At 35.4% G+C, this 24977-nt stretch overlaps 2 pseudogenes; one reads left to right on the top strand and one right to left on the bottom strand.

Annotated features, from left to right (window-relative positions):
* Positions 1-401: 401 nt before the first annotated feature.
* LOC142613548 (proteasome subunit beta type-4-like) lies at positions 402-7160 on the bottom strand (annotated as a pseudogene).
* A 14152-nt stretch (positions 7161-21312) lies between these two features.
* LOC142612713 (uncharacterized) lies at positions 21313-21883 on the top strand (annotated as a pseudogene).
* Positions 21884-24977: the final 3094 nt, after the last annotated feature.

Here is a 24977-nt window from a genome sequence, read left to right as displayed (position 1 = left end):
ACTTAAGAGCTGAGAGTTTTAATTTAAACATTTGGCCAAGTTCGACTTGATCTGATCTCTAACCTGATTCGGCTTAAACAAGTTGCATCTATGGTACACCTTGCACAGGTTCTATTTACTTAAAATTACACCCATCATTTAAATATTGGTAACATGCAAAAAACACTCTCCTAAAGGCAAAGAGCTAATAGGGGATGTTATAACAACCAAAAAAAGAGGGAACCAAACAGTGATTGGCATGTATAGTTCAAATTTATTTGATTACTCCATTGTTGTCACTGCCCAACCAGTCACCATATCAAGCCTGAAACAAAAATTATCAACACCCTTACAAGTTCATAGTTTGAGCAAACATAAACATGTGTCACATCTCAATTATACTCCTACTTGGTCATGGTCGATTACCATGACCCTTCATCACCTACTGTTAGATTCTGGAAAGCAGAGTAACCCCAGAAAGTCTTCAGTGAGTATGGCTGAGAAATGGTTACACTTTCTTCAGTGATTTTTGCTATCTGTGAAATCAAAATTTCAGGCATATTAATTGATTATTTACGGAAAACTAGAAAACCAGGCTTCCATCTAGAACTAAATTATAAAAATAAAAAATAAATAAAAAAGGTAATTGAAGTACAGCAATTATAAGAAACAAGCTGATCTGATTCATATTCAGGCCACCTCCACAAAGCACACTATGTTGGGTACATATATGCGCCTGCTTGTGCAGTAGCTTATAATCATGTCAAATTCAAATAGAATGGTAAGATATGGAAATACTTGAAAACATTCAGCAAATAAAACAAGATATATTAGGGGTATTATAACTTTTTTACTACAAGAGGTTTATAAACTGACGTGTGATTCCTAGAAGTTTATTGTTTCTTTTCCATTCTTAACTTCTCAGCCGCTTAAAACTTGCACTCATGATATTGTTCCCTTTCAACAATTGTTATTTTGTGTCTTAGCAATGAAAAACTTTTTTGTAGAATAATGAGAAATTATAAAGCTAATAGGGACATGCCTACTTCAAGTCGCCAGCCTTGGATAATAATTAATAATAAGACAATTAATTATTATTAACCATCTTTCATAATTACAAGTTTTATTAGAAAAGGAAAAGGGAGTGAGACATAAAACAATGTGTACGAAGTACAAACCCTCTTCAAAGAATACAAATATATATATATATATATATATATATATATATATATATATATATATATATATATATATATATAAAAGCAGAGACCTCATGCGAGAGTGCATGAGGTTCTGCCATGTGGCGCTCTATATGAGTTTTTTGCAATTCTCTTTATTATGAAACGATTTTTTCTAACCTCAAAAATTAAAACAATGTAGCTTTTATGTTTAGCACTTATTGCTTCATCACAAATCAATTCACTTCTTCCTCTCTCCTAACATTACAAAAAGAAAAAAGAAAAAAAAAAGACTCTTCACTTCTTCCAGACAAAAAAAAAAAAAAACTTTCACTTCTCCATTCAAATTTAAATACACACTATGGATAAGCACCTGACAAAGTGAGACCAAGCTTTGCACTATTACACCTTTACAATAATATTATACTTTTCAAGTAATTTCCAATGAGATCAAACCCATCTTTAAATTTTTAAATTTCACTCATTCTCTATCTTAACTCTTCAGTTCTTTCTCTGTCTATTAACTCTTCACTTCTTCTAGCAAAAACAAAAACAAAAAAGACTCTTTCCCTTCCCCTTTCAATTAAACGCACACTACGTGCCTGTTTCTTTTGAAAATTATATATTGATCATGGATCAACGATTCCTTTATGAGTTCATGGACAAAAGCTCATTTCTTAGTGTCTGTAAATAAATATTGCCAACTCGCTCTCTCTCTCTTTAATTCTTTCTTTCATTTTTTTTTTCAAAATTTTATTTGGGATATTGAGTTTGCAGTTTGCAATGTTTGAGAGACGATAGACTCAAGGAGATTGAAGCTTCAACTTTACCTATTTTGGCCAAGGACTAAAGTCACTAAATGCAAGGAGAAAAAGCCATCGGCTCCTAATTTATCAAACCGTTCTTCAGTATCTAAGTCCTAAGAGGTACAAAATACTAATACTCAATTTGTTCATTCTTTACTGTTGTTTGGTAATGGGTTTTTGATAATCAAACTAGATGGTGGTTTGTTTCTTTTCATTTGAATTGTTTACTGATTAAGATTTTTACTGAGCCACACCGTTTTTGTAATTTATGATTTGGCTTTTGGTGAGTGATTTAAATATGTTACATGAGGATGTGATTAAGAAAATTAGGTACTATTTAGACCCTAAGGCAAAGACAGGTTGAGTAAATAATCTAGTTTTGTTAGGTAGGTAGAAAGATCAATGAGGAAGAAGCTTAATCAATAAATCAAGCTCCTCCATGCCACATGTAGTCGGAGCACAAACTCATGTATCTATATGGATTGGGTCACATTCAAAGCACCAATGGAGGCAAAACTTTTGTGGGATTTGAAGTGCAAAGTGCCCAAGAGTAATTATATATTTTATTTTGAATCCATAGTGTTTGATAAAATGCTTGACAGAAAATTTATAATTTTTATTTGGTTGTATGATGTAGCAGCCTATATAGTTGACATGAGTGAAACAACTTAAATTAGCTACGGGTAAGAAAGTTGTTATTATTTTTAGGTGAATAATTTTATTTTACCTATTGAGGGGTTAAGTATTATTTGGTAGCAAAGTTTTAAAATAATCTCCACAATCTACACATATTCTATGTCCTACTAAATGATAGAAAATCAATTGTTAAAAATAAGAACAAAGAAAGAAACAATAGAATTGCAAAGGTACAAATTAAGAACTAAGTGGACAGAAAAAATTATGTGGTGTCTCCATTAATTGAAGGTTAGCCTAGAATCTATATAAACTCAAAATGGTATTAAAAAATTGCTAAATATATTATACCGGTACACCTTTGTTAAAAAAATTGTTAAATATGTTGAATCATGTCTACCTCAACCATCATTGAAACTATTTGCTTTATTTATTTATTTATTGGTCAAGTCTCATGTATGGCTGCTCGCAAGAGCCTTGACAATATCAAAGTGTGTTTGTTGCTTTGCCTAGACATGAATCACTATGCAAACTTAGTACTGCTATAGTTAAAATATTATTGAAGATGCATCATAAAATCAACTCCTTAGTTAGTCATTTCGTATGACAAGGGATAGGTTGAAGGAGTTTGATATGCATAATGCATGCTTGCAATTAATTGGTTTACGATCAATAGATGGTATGCAACAAAATATGCTTACATGCTCCGAAGTTTATACTATTATTGTAGGTGATTTTAGCAATGAAAATATTCACCATTTATGCTATAATATATGTAAAAAAATTCTAAAAACTATTTTACATAAAAGCTTACAGCATTATCCGTGCAACGCGTGCGCAACCTTCTGGTCACATATAAAGGGAGTAAACAAAGGGCATGGAAAGGACTCTGCCTAAGTCACGCATCTAATCAAACAATGAAATAATAAAGCAGCTAGGAATGCCTACTTCAAATGACCAGCCTTGGATGATAATAGGACAATGAAATTATTACTGACCATCTCGTTTTTTGATAGGTAAAAGTTTTATTAGAAAATGAAGTGGGAAGATGCATATTATGATGTGTACAACTTCAAAGAATACAAATAAAAAATAAAGGGAGTAAAAAAAATCAACAAAAGACATGGAAAGGACACCGCCTAAGGTAAGCATCCAATCAAACAAAGTGTGCAAAATATGCTGTGAGTACATAAGGATGCTCCTCCATCAAAGACCCACTTGTTCCTCTCAAGCCATAGATTCCACATGATGCATAAGGGCAAAGCTTGCTGCACCTTAGCTGCTCTATAGTGCTGATTCTGCACCTTAGCTTCTCTTTAGTGCAGAGTGCTGATTCCGCTGAAACTAACCTTGCCAAAATTGCAGCAGCTCTCAACTACAGATTTGGGCATCACCTGACTTAGCTCAAACAGAGTGAGGACACAAGATCAAATGTCTGATGCCGCACAGCAATGAAGAAGCAGGTGATCAATAAATTCCCCACTATGGTTGCACATACAACACCAATCAACTATCAATTTATACCTCTCAGAAGGTTGTCAACAGTTGGGATTTTTCCAAGAGCTGTGTAGTCCACCCGAAGAACACCACCTTCCATGGACCTTGGCCCTTCAGATGCTCTTCCAAGGAAGGGTGCAAATTCCTGTATAATTCCTAAGGGCATCATAGTGCAATCAAACCTTAAATACTGCATTTCTTTACTGGCATCTACACTGCTCTATCAGGACCAGAAAAGGAAGGCAGGTTAAGATAAAGAATCTCAAATCCTGGAAAGGCTGAAGGAATTGAGGATTCCAATGTCTACCCTCATTATTGACCATCTATTTGAAAATCCAATTTGGACGTTTTGAACCATATTGGGGTCACTGTAGAACATTCAGTAAACACTTCCCCTCCCCCCAACCCCCACCCCTGCACCTCTTTTTTCAGGTTGGCAGAATTCTCATGATTGCCTACATGCATGAAGGCACACATGTATACAGACAAACACAACAAGAAAAAGAGAGAAATGTTATATTTTTTATTTATTTGTAAGTTACAAAAGCACTCTATTGGGTTTTGAACCTATGACCTTTCCCTTCAGTCATTCTTATGGCAGAAGGAAGTACCATGTGATCTAGAGCTCATTGGCAGAGAGGGTATTTGAGACGGGATTTAAAAATCATCTAAAATTTCAAGAAAAAATAATCACAAAGATATCCAATTTTATGAATTAACAAATAGAGATGATAGGAAGAAAATAACAAAGTTAAAGTCATAATTTCAGAGAATAATAAAACTAAATGATTCAAAATTGTGTGGAATATATACAAATTTCACCCCAAAAAGTGGACACAAAATGATCAAAAATTTGATGAGCATAAACCAAATAGAGAGAGAAGAAGAAGAATAAGAAAGAAACAACAAAGCATGCAGAGAAGTTGTGGAAACCAGTGAAACTACAATCTTCGCTTCGCTGACAGGTCAAACAACTAGAAAAAGATTCAGTATGTTACATGCTATATCGTTGCATAGCCCATTACTTATATACTAAGAGTTTTGGTATGTAACAGAAACCATTAGGTGAACAATAATGAGGAACCAAACCTGGAGCTTGTTGACAGCAGTAGTATCACGATATAGGAGTACACGCATGCATTTCTCCAGCAACTTAGCACCATCCTCAAAGCTCAAGTTATCATGCCACTCATCACGAAGAATTGGCCTTGCAAGGTGATTCCCAAATCCAGTGGCCACATGGTTGTCCTCAAAATTTACGCCTATCATGCTGACCTGGATAAGAATCACAAATTACAGATTGATTAATATCCTTAAATGCAAATTGCTTACAGTTCTGCAACAAATAAAAGGTATAGTTGAGGTTTACCATGCCAAGGTATTTCTGTCCATTTTTCACTCCACCAAGTATAAGTGAATTCCATAGTGGATTGAACTTGTTACGCCTATTATACATCACTCGGGTTAAATAGCTGTGCACCTCTTTAGGACCTAAAGAGTTCAAGTCATCCCACATGTTGTCATAAAGACTGCAAAAATAATCCCCGACACCAACAATCACTTAGCAAGAAGTAGAAAACAATACAAGCAAACACAAATACCCAGAAAAGATAACAAGGAAGGGACAAAAATTGTGATGTTCCAGCTTTTGCTACTTTCCAAGTACTTTTTTCCTCGTAAAACAACCTGCTTACATTAGCTCATCAAGTTAACGTAGAATCTCCTGAAAATCACTAATTTCTCCACTTGCACCAAGAAGAGAATGTTTTCCAACTGGCTTCAATCGCTCAACACTCTTGTATCCCAGGGTATATCCATAAGAACCTGCCAATTAATACATACATGATAATGAAAAACCAATAGAAAAGTATCTCGTTGTTATAGATGAGCACGAAAAAGTGCATATCCTAAAATGTTTCTAACAAGTCATGACATCCAAAATCAGAAGTTCTGGAACAAGTTAATAGCAATTCCGGGTCAGGAGCAATACAATATATCTCACAAATAAAGATGCACCTCAGGCAGTATAGAAAAACCAAAACAGGAAGAAAAGAGTTGACGGTAGATGATGGTAACCATGGGTGATAGAACACATCTAGTCACTACTCTAACAAGTAAACAAATTGCCATATGATTCAGACAGAAAATAAATTGCCATGAGCATATCTGGGATCTAAGGCAGAAGAATTAGTTGCCCTCAAATCAGCAAACACAATGTACAACCACCCCAACCCTGATTCCCAAATGAATTGCTGAAACTTTGGAGTGTGTGCTACATTGCCACTCCTTTGAAGTTATCTGTTGCACACTACGCATACCATAGATGATAGTATTTACAAAACTGGAAAGAAAGCACTAAATAATAATAATAAAATCCACCAATATGGAATGGTCAGCCACAAGGTAAAAAAAAAAAAAAAAAACTATGGTCGAACAGGGAAATCAAAGACTTAATAAATTCAAGTAACATAACTTCATTAAAAAAAGACCAAAAGGGGCATGTCTCCAAAGTACACCATGATTATACAAGAGGAACGCTTAAAAATTAGCAGAAAACTTGTCTTTCAAGAGAAGCAATTAATGGAAATCTTTAAAAAAAATACAATAAAAATAAAAAAGTCCCAGTGAAGGAAAGTGAGAAATCAGCCACTAAGCAAAATGTAACCATCTTTGGCTAGCATTCATTCTTTGATTTGACATGTTTCACGCATTTTGCAACTGCATTAACCATGTCAAAAATAGAAAATAAATAGCAAATTTGCCTTTGTGAATATAAAACCAAAACCAAAACCAAAACTATATTCTTGTTCTTTTTTTTTTTTTTTCCTTTTCTTTTATTCATTTTCTTAAATTTCTCAGCAGCCAAAGGGGTCCAAGATCGATATCAATCAAGTCATAAATAGAAGAAACAAAATGAATATATGAAATTGCAATTAATTATGAACTGATTTAGTATCTAACCTCCCATGTCAGCAGCCATAAGAATTCCATCCTTGTATTTGATAGCAACTACAGATGTACCAATGACATATGGATTCCTAAACAAACAAAAAGGCGTTAAAAACATTTTTTTTATTTTTACATAAAATTTATGTTGTTAAATATAACAAGCCCAATCCAAGTCAAGGCCCCAATCCTACTTCTACTTGATGTGCAAGCAAAGTATTATACTTGTAAAGCAAGTCTTGTAACCATGGTGAAATGTATGATTAGTCTAGGGTTTAGCCTCCTCTAAATATTCCACATTTAGAGGTAGAGCCCAAAGAGAGAGGTAGAGCCTCTTTTACAAATTGAATTTGCTATAACACTCTGCTTATCCAGGAGTTGTAAAAACTCAAAACTTTTAAAGATGAAGAAAACTAAATAGAACTTAGTTTTCTTATTGATGAGTAAAAGTGATTACAAGCAACTGAGAATAGATAGAAAAAATCTAATCCCTTATATACAAAATATGGAAAAGAAATAAGAAAAACTAACTAACTTCCTTGATTAAGCGGGAAAACTATTTTAATCTAACCACTAATTACAAGCTAACAAATGGACTTAATTCATAACAGAAATTAGAACTAATCTATCTAAGCGTTTCACTAAAACAAGTACTAAAGAGATTGCAAAACATAGTTGTGTCAATAAGTGCCATCAGGTCCTCATTTACACAAAACGACCTCGTTTCTTCTTCAGCCTCACTCAGTCTTCTTTTGCGTTTGGTACTCTAGACTTGTATCTTCATTTCAACAGTAGTTAATATGCCAAAGTTGGTTTCCAAAATTTTTTGAGTCTTCTTTTGCACGCACACCTCTCCAAGCAAAAAACAGAAGTCGGCCAGAGCCAATAGAGATACATGTAGCTTTAAAACAATGGCCTTTCACGCTTTCAAATCATATCAGAATTAGCATTCACAACAACTACCCTCCCAAGTATGGAATGTGATCCAATGAGCAATATCTACATGAAAAAAAAAAAAAAGTGAAGAAAAAATTAAGATATCCAGGCCAACAATTTAAGTAAACTAACAAGTAATAACACCAATAGTTTTTTTTTTTGATAGGTAATCAGAAAGCTTTTATAAATGATAGAAAAAAAAAAGACATACAAGAAGTTCATGATGATGAACAACTAGAAATAAGCTATCAGGAAACTAAGCTAAGGGAGGACAAGAACTCAAATAGAGAAGAACAATTAGTATAACCCCAACAACGAGACCACTCCAAAAGATTACGCTGACATAAAAGCTTTAACTCAACCAACGTCTTCTCTTTGTCCTCAAAGGATCGACGATTTCGTTCCAACCACACAGTCCACATTAAGCGCCTTGGAACCAAATTCCATATGTCCGACTTATGCTTCCCATGCCACTAATGCCAGCTAGATAACAAACCTGCCACCGATCCTGGCATAACCCACAGGATACCAAATGCTTAAAGCAAACAAGTCCATAGGGAATGGGTAACAAGGTAATGGAGAAGAAGGTAGTTAACCGACTCCTCGTCACTGCAACACATACAACCTATTAGCCAAAGAGCGTCTCTTAAGCATAAGATTATCCAAAGTGAGGATTCGGCCATGAGTAGTAGACCACAGAAAGAACGCCACACGCTTAGGGATCTTTGGTTCCCAAACCCCCCTCCAAGGAAGCCAAGAATTCGAAGCACCTTGGATCGCAATGTAATAAGACCGAGTGTCAAACTTACTATCCCCTTTAAGCCGCCAATAAAGGGTATCTCTCCTACTACCCTGAGGAATACGAGTTTGGATGAGTCGAAGAAGAGAATACGAAGCAGCCAACTCCCAATCTTCAAAAGCTCTATAAAACGTTAAATTCCACACTCTAACATTACCCCCTTCTGGAATCCACAAAACCTCTGAGATATAGGCATCCTTGACCGCTAAACACACATAGAGCTCAAGATAGAGACCTTTTAGAGTATCGTCACCAATCCACCTGTCATGCCAAAAGCGGATACGAGTGCCTTTCCCCACTACAAAAGACAAATGCTTAGAAAAGCTCTCCCAACCTTCATTAATGCTACTCCATAGGCCACACCCATAGGACCTCCTACAAATGTTAGTCCTCCACCCCCCTTGTCCCTCACCATATTTTGAAGAGATAACACAATGCCATAGGTGGTTAAAAGGTAGTAAAAACTTAAAAGCCATTTCAAGGAAAGATCCTTCACATAAGTTCATGATATTTGCAAACAATATAAAGCACACAATTCCAGGAGGATAAGGACATGCCTGGTCCTTCTCATATTCTATAGCCTACTCTCTTGACATATAAAATAAACACATTGCAGGATTATATTTGCAAGAAAATGTTTCCCAAACAGCCTATGTAACGCCCCAAAAATCATAAGCAATAAAATTCTATTTAAACTGAAAAATCCATAAAAATATTAAATAAAAGAATCCGGTAACATAAAAATTTCATCACAAATGTTAGAGCTCTAATCCACCAAAAATTAAAACATCCTCAAAAAAATTCTCCAGTACAATGTTTAATATCATAAAAGTAAAAATAAAATCTTCAGTCCCACAAAATAATTTGTAACTGCTGACTTCCAGGAATCTCTACTCCAATAATCCATCTAACGTATCTATAAAGGGAAATAAAGGGGGGGGGGTGAGATAACTCAATAAGTGGAATCACTAACATTGGGATGTGGGAACAACCTTTAAAAAAATAATTCTTACAAACAATTTATTACTCATACATCATCAGTATTTTATTATCAAATATTTCATATAAAAGAAATAATAATCTTTATATAGTGAGCCATCATAGTGTATATATATATCGATACCATCACAAACACAATTTCCTAGGCTTTACTCGTGGTCAACGTTTATGCCCTGTTGACAAGGTTGTGCTATCCCCTTTTCTGGGACTGGAACCTCTTTTTCATTCCCTTTCTTAAGGATGGTTCCTTTGGAACCTAAAGGTGCACTCCCTTGCTAAGGAGTTTCTTTTTTGGATCCTCAATAGTATACTCCCTTGCTAAGGAGCTACCAAATGTGCACTGTCCCCTTTTCTAAGACCGTCCCTTGCTAAGGACTAGCTGTAGTATGATTGTCCCTTGCTAAGGACTAACACAATACTGAGCTTTTTAATCACGACTTGCCATAGGTTTTCAAAACATATATAAGATGCTCACATAAATAATCCATTCATAATTCTCAAAATATCAATATATATTCACACATACAAGTTTAAATAAATTTAGGTTGTCCCACATGTTTTTCGTAAAATGAATATTCAACGTGCAAATCAAGCATTTATAAAGTATCAATTTATATATAATATCAACATATTTATTTGATATAGAATAGTTTAATAATCAAACATTGTTTTGGGAAAACCCCCAAAATTAGCAAACACCACTTACCTCTTAGTTGCAAAAATAAAGGAAATCAACCTCCCTTGAATCACAACAAATCTGTAGAATTAGAACCTAGCAACACCAAAAATAGGTTCATCAATACACAATTTCCCACTTAAAAATCTATTTTCATGCTTAAACGGTTTTATCCTAGACAAAATTGTTATATCCAAAATCCTCTATTTATTCACTTAACTATCCAATTTAATATTGGAAGCCACATATAACCTTAATTTATCCATCTAGTTGCTTAGCATTCCCACTTGATGCTGCTGGGTATTGACTCTAATATTATATATATATATATTCAATCTAACATGGCTCCCACGTACAAGCCTTAATTCATTCATCTAGTTGCCTATTCCCCCATTAAAGCTGCTGGACAAGTTTTAGAAAACAATAAGAGGGTTAATGTTGATTTGGTCAACAATGGAGGCTATGTGTGAATACAATTCCTACTACAATAATCATCATGGTCTGCTAGAGAAGCCAAAACTCCCTTTTAAAAGCTTTAAATCTTCATAGTAAAAAATTATTATACATATATCAATTCAATCAAATATAGGAAGCCATGTAGAAGCCTTAACTATCAATCTAGTAGCCTATAATTCCCATGATGCCGTTGGACTTGTTTTAGCCAATAACAAAAAGGTGATGGTTGATTCGGTCAACAATGGAGGCTGCACTCTTTTCTATTAGTATAGAGATAGTCTAGGTTCATAACAATTTCTACCTATGACTATTCCAACTTCTTAAATCTAGAGCATTAGAAAATCATACCTATAGACTCCAACTCAACGCCACAGTGAAGAAAGCAGAGTTCAATAGTCGGCTGAAGCAAAAGGAAATACACGTGTGACCAAAGAGGAAGAAAGCTAGGGTTTTATTTATTTAATTATTTTTATTAAAGCTTAACAAGGCCCATATATATATATATATATATATACTTATGTCACTTCACTTGGGCTTCATATTCCAAAGTATATATCTCACTTCTAATATCTTAGGCCCAGATCAATTTAATCCATTTAATTGTAGGCCTCTTTTATAATTTAAGTATAATAATTAAATTGGTATAAAAAAAAATACGGGGTGTTACAACCTATTCACTGGGAATGTGACGAGGCTTTTCTAATATTTTTAATTCCTCCTTTACTCTATGTTCCCCCTTTTTTTAGGAAATATTTGAAAACAGAAAATGACCACTCTAAAATTAAAAATGCAAAGGGAGTTCAAATCTCAAAAATTCTTGAACACGGCGAATGACAGATTGGAAGAACATTGTAATCATAGAAAACTAAACTAGATGATCATAAGATTGAATGCCTGTTAGATTGGGAAGATTATTTAACATCTTATGAACTCGACTTACCGTCTTCCCGTTACTAGTTTGAATCTCAGCTTCCTCTCCATTTACATTTATTATTTATCCATCAATCCAAACTAATTCTGGATCTCCAACCCAAACGTGAGAGCCAATAACAATGTTCTTTGGCATACCCTACAGCAGTTGAAATTTACAATATTATACATGCTTAAGATCAAAGTTGATACACAAATATAAATTTTCTCATCATTTTTTAGGGTAAGAATAGAACACACACACACACACACACTCACTCACAAGTAACATAATAGAAATTTGTTATATGCATATACAAATGCTAGCATTGGTGTGTGCCACAACAGACATTGATGTTTACATTCAATAAAAAGGAAGCTTAAGAGGGATTTCATGTTTTAGCTGATAAATTTCTAGACAAAGAAACCATGCAGATGGAGATCTCAATGGGTATTAACACACTTAGATATAGTTCATTCAAGATTTTATAGCAAAAGTTTAAACCTGTAGTTGAAAAATAACCAAGCATAGATATCATTACGATCATTTTTTATTTATAACATTATTAATCTACTGAGAAATGAGAACCATATGGACATCCCTACTACAATTGGCACTATTTTCAGCTAGCCCCAATATATTAATTTGAATTCAGATGATGTATATATTTCAAATATTTTATACTTCAATGGGAGTTTTACAAGAATAGCATGCATACAAAATGTCTGTAAATGCCATCACCCTTTTTTTTTTCTTTTGTAAATCCAGCAACCTGATGCTTTTTATTTCTGAATTTTCACAATTTGTTATGGACAAAAGTAACAGTGTCGTATAAAATTCAGAGACACCAAGGTTTAACTAATGTTTGAGAATTGATCTGTAACAACTAAATCCCTGGCTATGAACAAGATTGCACAATAAACACTAATTTTTTTCCCCTTGAAACACTCATAAAATAAAAACAAAAACATAACACAACAAGGAACCGATAAACCCAGCAACCAAACATCGGCATCAGAGGACATAGCCTAATAAAATCTCCACCAGCCAGTCCTTGGCCATTATTGACACACACGCACACTCTACTGGTACTGGGTTCATACCCATTATAAAAATCTCAAAAATATTCAACAATAAATGAATCAGATTTTTTTTTATAAAAAAAATGAAAGAAATAGATAATTTTTAGTGCTATAAATGAAACAAAGGGATGATCTTTGGCAAATAAAAAAAAATTCATAAATTTGATTTGATTACCCGATCTAATCACATTTGGGTGGGTAGCTGAAACACTGCTGGTTCACATTCATTCTTCGGTGGAGAGGTAACCGGAGCATCACTGTTGGCTTTTTTTTTTGAGGCATGAGAGTAGGGGTGGCAAAGTAAGTCCAAACCCATTTACCCACCCACTCTAATTGAACCCAGACCCACCCAATTATTAGTTGGGTTAAATGGGCATCAACCCAATTAAAGCCAGTGATAATTGGGTTTTAACTAAAAACCCAATGAGATCCATTTAACCCAAAAACAATTTACCCAAATTCAACTCACCCCTTCCCATAAAAAAAAAAAAAGAAAAGAAAAAAAAGAACTCAGACGTTTCAGTGTTTTAGGGTTTTCATTTTCCTTCATTTTCTCAGCCTCCAAACACTTCTCTCTCTCTCTCTCTCTCTCTCTCTCTCTCTCTCTCTCATTATTCTTCTCTACACAAAACCTCATCAGGTTGGTTTCTATTCTCTAATCTTTTGAACCTGTTTCATTCGTTCTAAAAGATTCTGTAACTTAGAACTTGTTTCTAAGATTTTCTTTTCCCTGTTTGTTTCTTGGGAAAATTTCAGACACAAATGGAGAACGACGCGTCTCCTCCATCAACCACTAGCACGACCACCGTAACATCATCTCCACCGCGTGAAGAAACTGTCAAAATCTCCATTACCGACCACCACCACCACTCGATCTCCCTCATGAGCAGCCCATTCACATGTTCCTCCTCCATCGATGACGCCATTTCGTCCACTCAGAACCACCTCAACCAAGCTCGATTGATCCTCCAGTACCAAGAACTCAACGACCACTACGATCTCTGCCGAGCTCGCCTCATAGATCTTCTCTCTGAGGCCGAGTCTCTTCGCCACGAGAACGTTGAGCTCTGCCTCGCTAATGCCGAGCTTCTCAAGCGTCTCTCATCCCAAGCCTCATTCCACAATCTCCTCCTCTCTTCTTCTTATCCAACTGAGGCCATTGTAAAGAAAAGTTTTTTCTTTGTTTTTTCTTTTTCTCGAGAAATTTTTGAGCTTGAAATGTCATTTCTTTGTATTTTTTATACTGTTTGGTTGCCAAGAAAGTGAGAGAAAATAGAAAAGAAAAGAAAAGAAAATATTTTTTTTTTATTTGGATTTTTAATATAATTGCTGATGTGGAATTTTTTAATCCCAATAATGGAGACTAAAGAGAGTGGAAAAGGAAATCCAAGAAAGTGTTGGTGTTTTTACTTTAATGGCATTTTAGTAATTTAGATAATTGGGTAATTGGGTGAGTTGGGGTTTACCCATTATAATTGGGTTGGGTTAGATTTGGGTTAGAAGCAATTAGTTAAATGAGTTTTAATGGGTAAATGGGTTTTATATACCCAACCCAATTATGTCCAACCCAAACCCACCTGTTAAGGACATATTTTATGTAGTTGGCTAATCCTTTGACAAAACGCACTTTACTTAAGTCTTGTGACCATGTTTACATACATTGTGCTTATCTTTGTTATATATGATGATGATGTATGTTTTCTTCACCTATCTCTACATGTGTTGTTTCTTTTCTTTCTTTATACACACGTTTCTTATTTTTGTATGCAATCTATTATTTCTGTCTCACACTAAGATGCCTTAATGAGTTTTGTTTAAAGTGTTTCAGAAATACTGATTGTCAAAGTCTTCCATGCCATGAACTCTCTTCTTGCAAAGTTTTTCAAGAGTTTGTATTAGGGTAGATTTTATTGTATATTAACAAGTGAGTATGAGTTGAGTGTTTTATGACTTCTCTCATATTTTCATTTGTTTGTTGTGGTTTTGTCACGGATTGCCAAAGGGGGAGATTGTTAAGGACATATTTTATGTAGTTAGCTAATCATTTGATAAAACGCACTTTACTTATATTTGGATTGATCTAGGATGTGTTTAATACTTCAAAGAACATGTTGTTCAAGTCTAGTATTAAAGCCATGAAGATTGGACCAAGAAACAAGTGAAGAAAAGGTGTTTACTAAAGCTGGACACCTGCTGGACACCTGCTGGACACTTGCGGATAGCTGCTGGACACCTGATGAACAGTTGCTCGACAGATAGCTATCTATCGAGGTTTAATGAGGCTCGACAAATGCTATCTATCGAGGCTACCTATCGAGGTTACGGAAATCAAAATTTTCAGATCTAATTTTTGGGCCAGGCTTTTATATTTGTGTAGGGTTTCTTTTCTCACAACCCTAAACATATATAAGACATATTTTAGAGGCCGTCACATAAGAGAATACAAGGAGAACATATGCAAAAGGTGACCAAAGCCTTATTCTCTCAAAAAAGAAGCTACTGCGTCTTTACGCCTTAGGATTTTGTAACCAAGTGCTTCTTGATCTTCACTATTAATGAAGTGAAGAACTTTGCAGCCAACATTCTTCTTCCTCAAGTTGGTGAGTGAGTCACGTATTGGGATCCGTGCATCAAAGGTTGGCATTCATATATTGAAGAGTTCAGAGGTTCTGAAGCGGTAGAAGGTTTCTACTGTAAGTTCATCTACGGGGATTGTAGAGTCTAGGGACAAAGGTTTTGTACTAGATCTGAAACTTCTCTTTACTATAGTGAATTGTTTTTTGGGAAGGTTTCCCCTCAGGGTTTTTTTTTTTTTTTTTTTTTTTTTTTTTTTTTTTTTTTTTCTCTGTGAAACTGGTTAGTTTCATTGGTTTTCCTAGGTCATCATATCTTGTCTTATTTATTTATTTTCGCTGCACTTAGTTTTGACATGATATTGATGTTTGTTTGTTTTAACAAGTTTTATGTATAATAAATCTAATTAACAACTTGGATTTAAAACTTGTTAATTCTATCAACCGGGGTCTAAATTTTCCAACAAGTGGTATCAGAGCAGGTACACTTTGATTTGATTAATTTCCTGAGTGTGATCCTTGACCCCTATTGTCATGGATCGTGGAAAATCTCTTTTGATTCCTCCTTTATTTGATGACACTAATTATGCATACTGAAAAATTCGTATGAAAGTGTTTTTGCAGGCTCTAGGTGAACAGGTATGGTAAGCTGTTGAAGTTGGCTGGATTAAGCCAAAGAAAGCGCCAGTGGATTGGGATGATGCAACAATCACAGCGGAAAATTTCAACAGTAGGGCCTTGAATGCCTTGTTTTGTGGGGTGACCAATGAGGAATTCAAGAAAATATCATCCACGGAAGTTGCCAAGGAAGCATGGACCATTCTTGAGACCACCTATGAAGGTACTATGGCAGTAAAGACTGTGAAGCTTCAAAGACTCACTAGCAGTTTTGAAGAAATAAGGATGGAGGAGGATGAGACCTTTGATGAGTTCTATGCTAAACTCATGGATATTGTGAATTCTGCCTTCAATCTTGAAGAATCTATTATGGAATCCAAAATTGTTAGGAAAATCCTTAGGTCCTTACCTGAAAGATTTCATGCCAAGATCACTACCATTGAAGAAGCAAAGGACATTGATCAAATTCCTCTGATTGAGCTTGTAGGGAACCTTCAAACCTATGAGATGAGATTAGGCTCAATAGGAAAAGGTGGAAAGAGTAAAAACTTGGCTCTTAAGGGTATAGAGGAATATATCGAGGATTCTGAAGATGAAGATGAAGATAAGGATGAGGATGAGGATGAGGATTTAACCTTCATAACTAATAAGATTATCAAGCTTCTTCAGTTTAGGAAAAAGGATAAAGGTGAACCTCCCAGGAAATCTAACTCCTCTAGGAAGGGTAAGAATAAGAAACCCCCCATTCAATGCCATGAGTACAAGGGTTTTGGTCATATGAGGATAGAGTGTCCAAACTACCTTATGAAGGAAAAGACCAAGAAGTCAGAAAATAAAGGGTTGGTTGCTACTTGGAGTGACACTGAGAATGACTCTTTTGATGAGTATGTGGATGAATGTAGTCACGTTATGGCCTTTGCTACCTCAATCGATAAGGTGATTATGGAGAGTGCTGGTGATAGTGAGGATTCTTCTGATGAAGAAGTACCCAAGAAGTTGACCCTTCAGAAAGCCTATGATAAGCTATGCACTGAATTCATAAAATTTGAAAAGACTTCTCATCTTTGTAGAACATAGCTTAATGAGGTAAAAACTAAAAAGGCTGATCTGTTAGTCAAGTTGGACGAGATTACAAGGTTAGTTGAGACTCTCATTGTGGAGAACACCTCATTAGAAGAGAAGGTCAAGAATCTTGAGGTTGAGCTTGGTCAAGCTAGAACTCAAATGGAGAGAATGTCTAGTGCAAAACATGAAGAGGTCTTGAGTGCTCAAAAGCCTAGTTCTGATAAGATTGGCTTAGGATATGCTGTCTCCTCTGGCCCCTCCTTTTCTATGGCTTCTGGATCAAGGACTGTGATTGTGTCTCAATTTAAGAAAGGTAATAAAGGTATGAAATTCAAAACTGTTTTGGCTAATTCTAAATCCTTTGTTAGACCTCATGTTTGTCACCATTGTGGTGTTTCTGGACACATTCGTCCTAATTGCTTTAAGTTGTATCCTCAAAAGCAAGTGTCCAAACAGTCACATGTTTCTTCTCAAGGACCTACACCTTTGTTTGGAGAGTTATTAAAAGTGTTGAGTTTTTTAACTCAATTTCAGGAGAATCTTAATTCTTCTATGTCCTTTAGTAATCATACTAGGACACGTGACTTTTCATCTTCACGGCCAAAAACTCGTGCTGTGTGGGTGAGAGAGGAGCCTAAGACTTAATTATCTTTTCTGTTTGAACTCTGCTTTAATTCTTTCTATATAAAGTAGGACTCTCTTTGCTTGATTTCTTATCTGTTTTTGGAATCATGCTTTCATGCATTTGCACCCTTCTATCATGCTTTCATGCATCTGCATCTTTCTATCATGCTTTCATGCATATGCATCTTTCCTTCATGCTTTCATGTTGTTTGTCTGTTTTTGTCTAGTTGTTTAGTTTTTATTTTGTTTTATTTTCAAAATAAAAATTGAAAAATTAGAAAAATACAAAAACAGTATGTGTTTGTGTACATTAGTTCTTGTGAACCTTAAAATGGCCATTGAAACAGAGTCTTCTAAATTTTGTATCTCTTGTAGCTTAGATGAGCATTTTTATGCACAACTAAACAAGTGAGCTTTGTGGCTCTTTGTTTGTGATGAGTAAGGTTAAGTGATCTCTTGTACTTAACACTCGTATCACTCTTTTTGACAGGTAGGACTAGAAAATTCTAAGAGAAAGGCATAAATAACCATCTCACAACTGTTACTCGCCAATCATGCAATGACATTTGTATGCTTCGGCATAGCAAAAGTGCAATGTGAATGACATCTGTATGCTTCGGCATAGCAAAAGTGCAATGTTAAAAAGCTTAACATAATTGGGTATTTCTTTTCTCTCCTTTGTATACTCATGCATGATTTGCTTAATAAAAAGAAAATATGCAAAGAAAATAAAAGCAAAAAGATATAAAAAAAAAAATGCTTTAAAAATGATTGCAAGCGTGTTTTCTAGGAGATGTGGGAGTTATAGGATGTACCTTAAAGGTGATAGTCCCCATCAAACAGTTATGATTGTGTGTGAGTTAAAGTGATTTTCTCATATTTCAAATCGTCATAACTTTGAGACACTTATGTAATCTTGCAATGTTTTTCACACACAACACGCATTATTCTTTGCTACTTTTGATACATGTGCAGATATAATGTGATTTGGCCATCACAAGGTTTACATGTGTTGATGTATACTCACTAAACTGTCTTAACTTGTTTTTGAAATATAAAATCGGTTAGACTTGTTTAGTGTGTGTGTGTGTGTGTGTGTTTTGGATCAAAATGCATGACATTTTTCTTGTTGAGAGGTTAAAATGTTGGTTGGATCGTTGGCTGAGTTGCATGTTTGGCTGCATTCATATCTGTGTTTTTCTCCTCTTTGAAAAACTGGTTTTTAGCCATCCCGACACCTTCTTAACACCTCTCGATACCTGGCTTATCTGTTGAGATCTTCAGTTGCATCTTATCGCAATCTCAACACCTCTCGATAGCTAGGTGGATCGATCGAGATATCTCCTATTTGCTCGATAGATCCTCAACACTTTCTCGATCCATCGAGGTTGGCTCGATAGCTTCTCGACACCTCTCGATCGATCGAGATACCCTTGCATGCATTTCGCTTTTTTTTTTGTTTTGCATGTTTCTCTTCTCTTGTCATCCATAGCATCTTGTTTCATTACATTCATGCATTTATATGGATTCTTTGTGCCCCTTGATCATTCTTGATCATCTTTATGTTTCTTGGGTAAAGCTTTATAGTTTCTTGTACCCTCTGTCAATCGTGACAAAAATGGGGAGAAATTGGAGAATTTGTGGTTTCTTTCTTTAAGATTCTACAAGTTAGGGGGAGGAATACATTCCTTTGTAAGGGGGAGATGTGTTTCATCTTGTTAGGGGGGAGATGTGTTTCATCTTGTTAGGGGGAGTGTTTACCTCTTTGTTGTTGTAGGAGCTACTTTTAGCTTCTTGTTCTTGTACCTTAAGTCTTGTGATCATATTTACATACATTGTGCTTATCTTTGATATATACAATGATGATGTATGTTTTCTTCACCTATCTCTACATGTGTTGTTTCTTTTCTTTCTTTATACACATGCTTCTTATTTTTGTATGCAATCTATTATTTCTGTCCCACACTAAGATGCCTTGATGAGTTTTGTTTAAAGTGTTTCAGAAATACAGGTTGTCAAAGTCTTCCATGCCATGAATTCTCTTCTTGCAAAGTTTTTCAAGAGTTTGTGTTAGGGTAGATTTGATTGTATATCAACAAGTGAGTGTGAGTTGAGTGTTTTATGACTTCTCTCATATGTTCATTTGTTTGTTGTGGTTTTGTCACGGATTGCCAAAGGGAGAGATTGTTAAGGAAATATTTTATGTAGTTGGCTAATCCTTTGACAAAACGTACTTTACTTGTATTTGGATTGATCTAGGATGTGTTTAATACTTCAAAGAACATGTTGTTTAAGTCTAGTATTAAAGTCATGAAGATTGGACCAAGAAACAAGTGAAAAAAAGGTGTTTACTGAAGCTGGACACCTGCTGGACACCTGCGGATAGCTGCTGGACACCTGTTGGACACCTGGTGGACAGCTGCTTGATTGATAGCTATCTATCGAGATTTAATAAGGCTCGACAGATGCTATCTATCGAGGTTACGGAAATCAGAATTTTCAGATCTAATTTTTGGGCCAGGCTTTTGTATTTGTGTAGGGTTTCTTTTCTCACAATCCTAGACATATATAAGGCATATTTTAGAGGCCGTCATATAAGAGAATACATGAAGAACATATGTAAAATGTGACTGAAGACTTATTCTCTCAAAAAAGAAGCTACTGCGCCTTTGCACCTTAAGGTTTTGTAACCAAGTGCTTCTTGATCTTCATTGTTAATGAAGTGAAGAACTTTGCAGCCAACATTCTTCTTCCTCAAGTTGGTGAGTGAGTCACGTATTGGGATCCGTGCATCAAAGGGTGGCGTTCATATATTGAAAAGTTTAGAGGTTCTGAAGCGGTAGAAGGTTTCTGCTATGAGTTCATCTACGGGGATTGTAGAGTCTAGGGACAAAGGTTTTGTATTAGATCTGAAACTTCTTTTTACTATAGTGAATTTTTTTTCGAGAAGGTTTCCTTCCAGGTTTTTTTTTCTGTGAAACTGGTTAGTTTTATTGGTTTTCCTAGGCCATCATATCTTGTCTTATTTATTTTTTTCCGCTGCTCTTAGTTTTGACATGATATTGATGTTTGTTTGTTTTAATAAGTTTTATGCATAATAAATTTAATTTAAAACTTGGATTTAAAACTTGTTAACTCTATCAATCGGGGTCTAAATTTCCCAACACCACCCAAACCCACCCATTTGACACCCCTACATGAGAGAGAGAGAGAGAGAGAGAGAGAGAGAGAGAGAGATTCTGAGGCATGTTCGGTTGGAAGAGAGAGTCAGAGAGAGTTTTTGAATTTTTTGAATAGATTAGGGGTAAGCGTGAAGAAGAGAGAGAGAGGAGAAATTGAAAGAGCAAAGAAAGAGAAAAATGAGGGCTTACACGAATCGCTAACGTGGCCAATTCACAATTCTTCTTCTCAGTTCTTAGCTTCAACTTCAAAAGCCATGAAATTGAAAGCTTTATCACTATCAACCTCATCGACTCCAACAATGCTCATATAAACAAAACATTTATCCATAATTACCAATACGCCTCCACAAAAAATGAGGTATTTACGATTCATTTCACACATTCACAAATCTCTCCCCCAAAACCCTAGCCCCAATTTCCACACAACTCAAAACCCTAATCCAATCCAAGCTCCCATCTTTCTCAACCTCTTCTGCTGCTCAAGAATCAAAGCCACCAGCTCTATCAGAGCAAGTCTCGGCGATCGTCGATGAGCTCTCGGGTCTCACTTTTCTCGAGGTCTCGGACCTCATCGAAGTTCTTTGCAATAAATTGGGGATCATTGAGATGCCGACGATGATGGTGATGATGCCAGGGATGGTACCTGGAGGACTGAAGGGGAAGGGCGGCGGTGGTGTGGCGAAGAAGAAGGTGGAGGAGAAGGCGAAGAAGACTGTATTCGATGTGAAGCTTGAAGGGTTCGATGCCGCGGTGAAGATCAAGGTAATCAAGGAAATGAGGACTTTTACCGATTTGGGGTTGAGGGAAGCTAAGGATTTAGTGGAGAAGTCGCCTACGCTTTTGAAGAAAGGCGTGACTAAGGAGGAGGCCGAGTCGATTATTGCTAAGATGAAGGAGGTTGGCGCCAAAGTTTTGATGAAATGAGGAAGGTGATGTTGTAAAGTAGTCTTATTGCTTAAAGTTCAATGCTGCTAAGAGAAATTTATTACTTGCTCATTTGGAAGAGTTCTTAGAGATTATAGAGTGGAAAATTCTTAGGGGCTCCTGGAGTACGGAGAAACGGTGCTCCCTCTTCTCACATTATAATGGACCTCACCATAAATTTAATGAGTGGACCCCACCATGAATGTGAGAGAAGGAAGCATCATTCTTCGTACTTTGGGACTACCTAAGAATTACTCTATAGAGTGTAGCAAGGTGCCTAGGCGTCTAATTGGACAAATGGTTTATTGGTAGTAAGCTGTTAATAAATGGATCATAGGTTGGTTAGTATTGAGTTTCGCTTTCTATTCTACGTGTTTTTAATTCAATTTTTGTAAATGGTTCATCTTCAATTTTATGATCACACTATCCTGTTTTGTAGATATATCCAAATTCCACATATTAATGGTACTCTAGTGAAAAGGTTGCTTCTCTGCTTTATAATTTATATGCTTATGTGTTTTTGTATAGATTGGTGCTACAAATGTGATGAGGAAAATACAAAAAATCATGAAATTGAAAAAAATTGGAATTATCTCAGGAAAGGATATGGAAAGACCTTTAAGTAAAAAATTTGTAAAAGCTTCTCACTTACTCTCTCAAGTTGAATATAAGCATTTGAATATCATAAATCAAGAGGACTGTGTTATTTGTGCTGACAGCTTAGAAGTTAGATCTAATAATGAAAGTAAAAGTTGTGTCAATGAGTTTTAACATTTAACGGAAACAAATTCTGTAATGGGAGCTACAGGTAACTTTGTTATTGCAAGTTGGTAGTAGTTTTGTTATGGATGTTTGGTGGTTGAGTAAACCTGTCTAATCACGGATGGAGTTTGCATTACTGAGGTGCAATGTTCAGTGATATTGTTCATGGCGTTGGAGGATAGATAGGAATGTAAGTGAATCTTGATTGGCAATGATCATCCTTTCTTCTGATCCAAAGCAAACTTTGTTTTCCATATCCATGGCCAAAAACAGTGTGAAGCAACTCTTCCAACATTTGTGTTTAGAGAACCTTAAAATTCTGGAATATTAGGGTTTTTAAGCATGAAAATGTTGGAATTGAGGTAGAGAAAGCCATAGAGAAATTATGGGCAGGGGGTTACTAGGACAGTCGCTGATAATATGGGAAATTTGATCACTATTAACTTGCACTTTCATTTGTCAAAATGCACTAATGGTCTGTATTCTCTATTTGGTATGGAAATAGATTGCTTGTCACATGTCATCCGGCAGCAAATACTTTTCATTTTTATTAAACTTGGAAGATGTGTTTAGATGTATCACATAAGTAGCCTCATAACCAACTAATGTTTCAAGGCAACAATGTTAAACAACATTTATTATTAATGCAATGTTACTGAACCACTGTAATGCTTGGCAATTTCAATACCTGATCCTTGGTATTTATTTTTGTTTAGACTTGCTGGGGTAATGAGAATCAAAAACGAGAAGTGGGAGGCTTTATGATATGGAATGTCAACATAAAGGGATTCTGATATTGATGTATCTCACTTGAATTACTACTGGCAAGTCATAGAGATTAGTTTTAGGTTTCTTCATAGTGCAATCATTTTTTGTAATAACTACTTTCCTTATTTTCTCTCACTTGCAAAAAATGCATCCAAGCAAGTTATGTTCAGTTGTTTGTACCTTGCTTCTTTTTTGGGTATTTTTATTTTATTTTTTATTTTTAGATTCTTAACACCTATTGGGAAACTGGTTTTTGAGGGTTCATTTCATGGACTATTGTAACAATTGTACCCTGCATCTATATCCAGTGGCTTGTTTCGGCTGCCAGAAATAACCTTGCCACTTGACATAGATGAATAAAAGGATGTCTAAAAGTTTGAAGGGGACTGGAATGGGTGTGTTTTTGTGTGTATGGGCTGTCTCATTGCCAGTTTATCTTCTAATGAACTATTGTTGATTACTGCCTCTTGAAGTTACATGTTTTTGGTCTAAATCTCATGTGAGTTAAGAGCATTCACATTTTGGGGTGTTAATTACCCTAAAATGCTTTTTAGCAGCCTAAACCACAAAAAAACATGCTACATTTGTGGTTCTATATCTTAAAAAAAGTTAGCACTCAACTACAGTGAACTCTTTATTAATAAGAGTCCGCTGTAGCAACTCTTATTTGGTTTCTTTGTTCTCCCTCCTCCTTCTTTCTTTGACTCTCGCTCTGTCTCTTCTCTCTGATTTTCCCTCTCTCATGCACCCTTCCCTCTCTCTCTTTGACCTGTGGGTTTTCTTCTCTCTCTTAGAAGAACGATTAAAATGAAGTGGGTTTTCTCAACTGTGACAACCCGTGTAGCAGCAACTAGGTCGGATCTGTGTAGCGGCAATGGCGGTAGGTTAGTGGTGTTGTGGGTTCATGGGTCTGAGTGGATGTGAATGCTCTAAGTATAGGTGCTGCCAGCCTTATCTACCAAGTTAATAATAATGTGTTCAGATTAAAGTCTTTTAGTCACTAGAGGAAGGTCTTGGTTGTGCCATTTTTTAATTTGTCTCGCCCAAACTTTACTTGACTATTTGGTTAAATACTAGCATTCGGGGATGTAAAAAAATAAAAAAATACAAACTATTTTACATCCTCAAAATCTATTTTATCTATTTTACTATTCAATTTTACAACTCACTCAATATCCTAGTTTCTATTTTTACATACAACTTATTAAAATAATATAAACTACACCGTCAAATAATATAAAAAGCTAATTATCAAAAGAAAGAGAGCGTGAGAGGAAGAGAGAGATTGTGAGAGATTGAAATATATAACTATGTTGTGGAGTGGCAACACAACTATGTTGATGAATGATGCCATGAAGCTTAAAGAATTCAGTCATTTGAAATTCAAGTCCATTGTCTGTCCTAAAGACTTTAATAGACTTACCAGATTGATTCTTAATCATGGTATAAAAAGGTTATAATAAGGATCTAGTTTCAGACTTAGATTTCATAAGATGAACCTAAGTTGATCTAGTAAAATCATCAACAATGGTAAGAAAATACTTGTGACAATGTATCAAATCAA

The sequence above is a fragment of the Castanea sativa genome, chromosome 10, assembly GCF_040712315.1.
Source record: "Castanea sativa cultivar Marrone di Chiusa Pesio chromosome 10, ASM4071231v1".
NCBI classification, from domain to species: Eukaryota; Viridiplantae; Streptophyta; class Magnoliopsida; order Fagales; family Fagaceae; genus Castanea; species Castanea sativa.
Note: the sequence above shows the minus strand (reverse complement) of the source record. Positions and strands in the feature narration are given on the sequence as shown.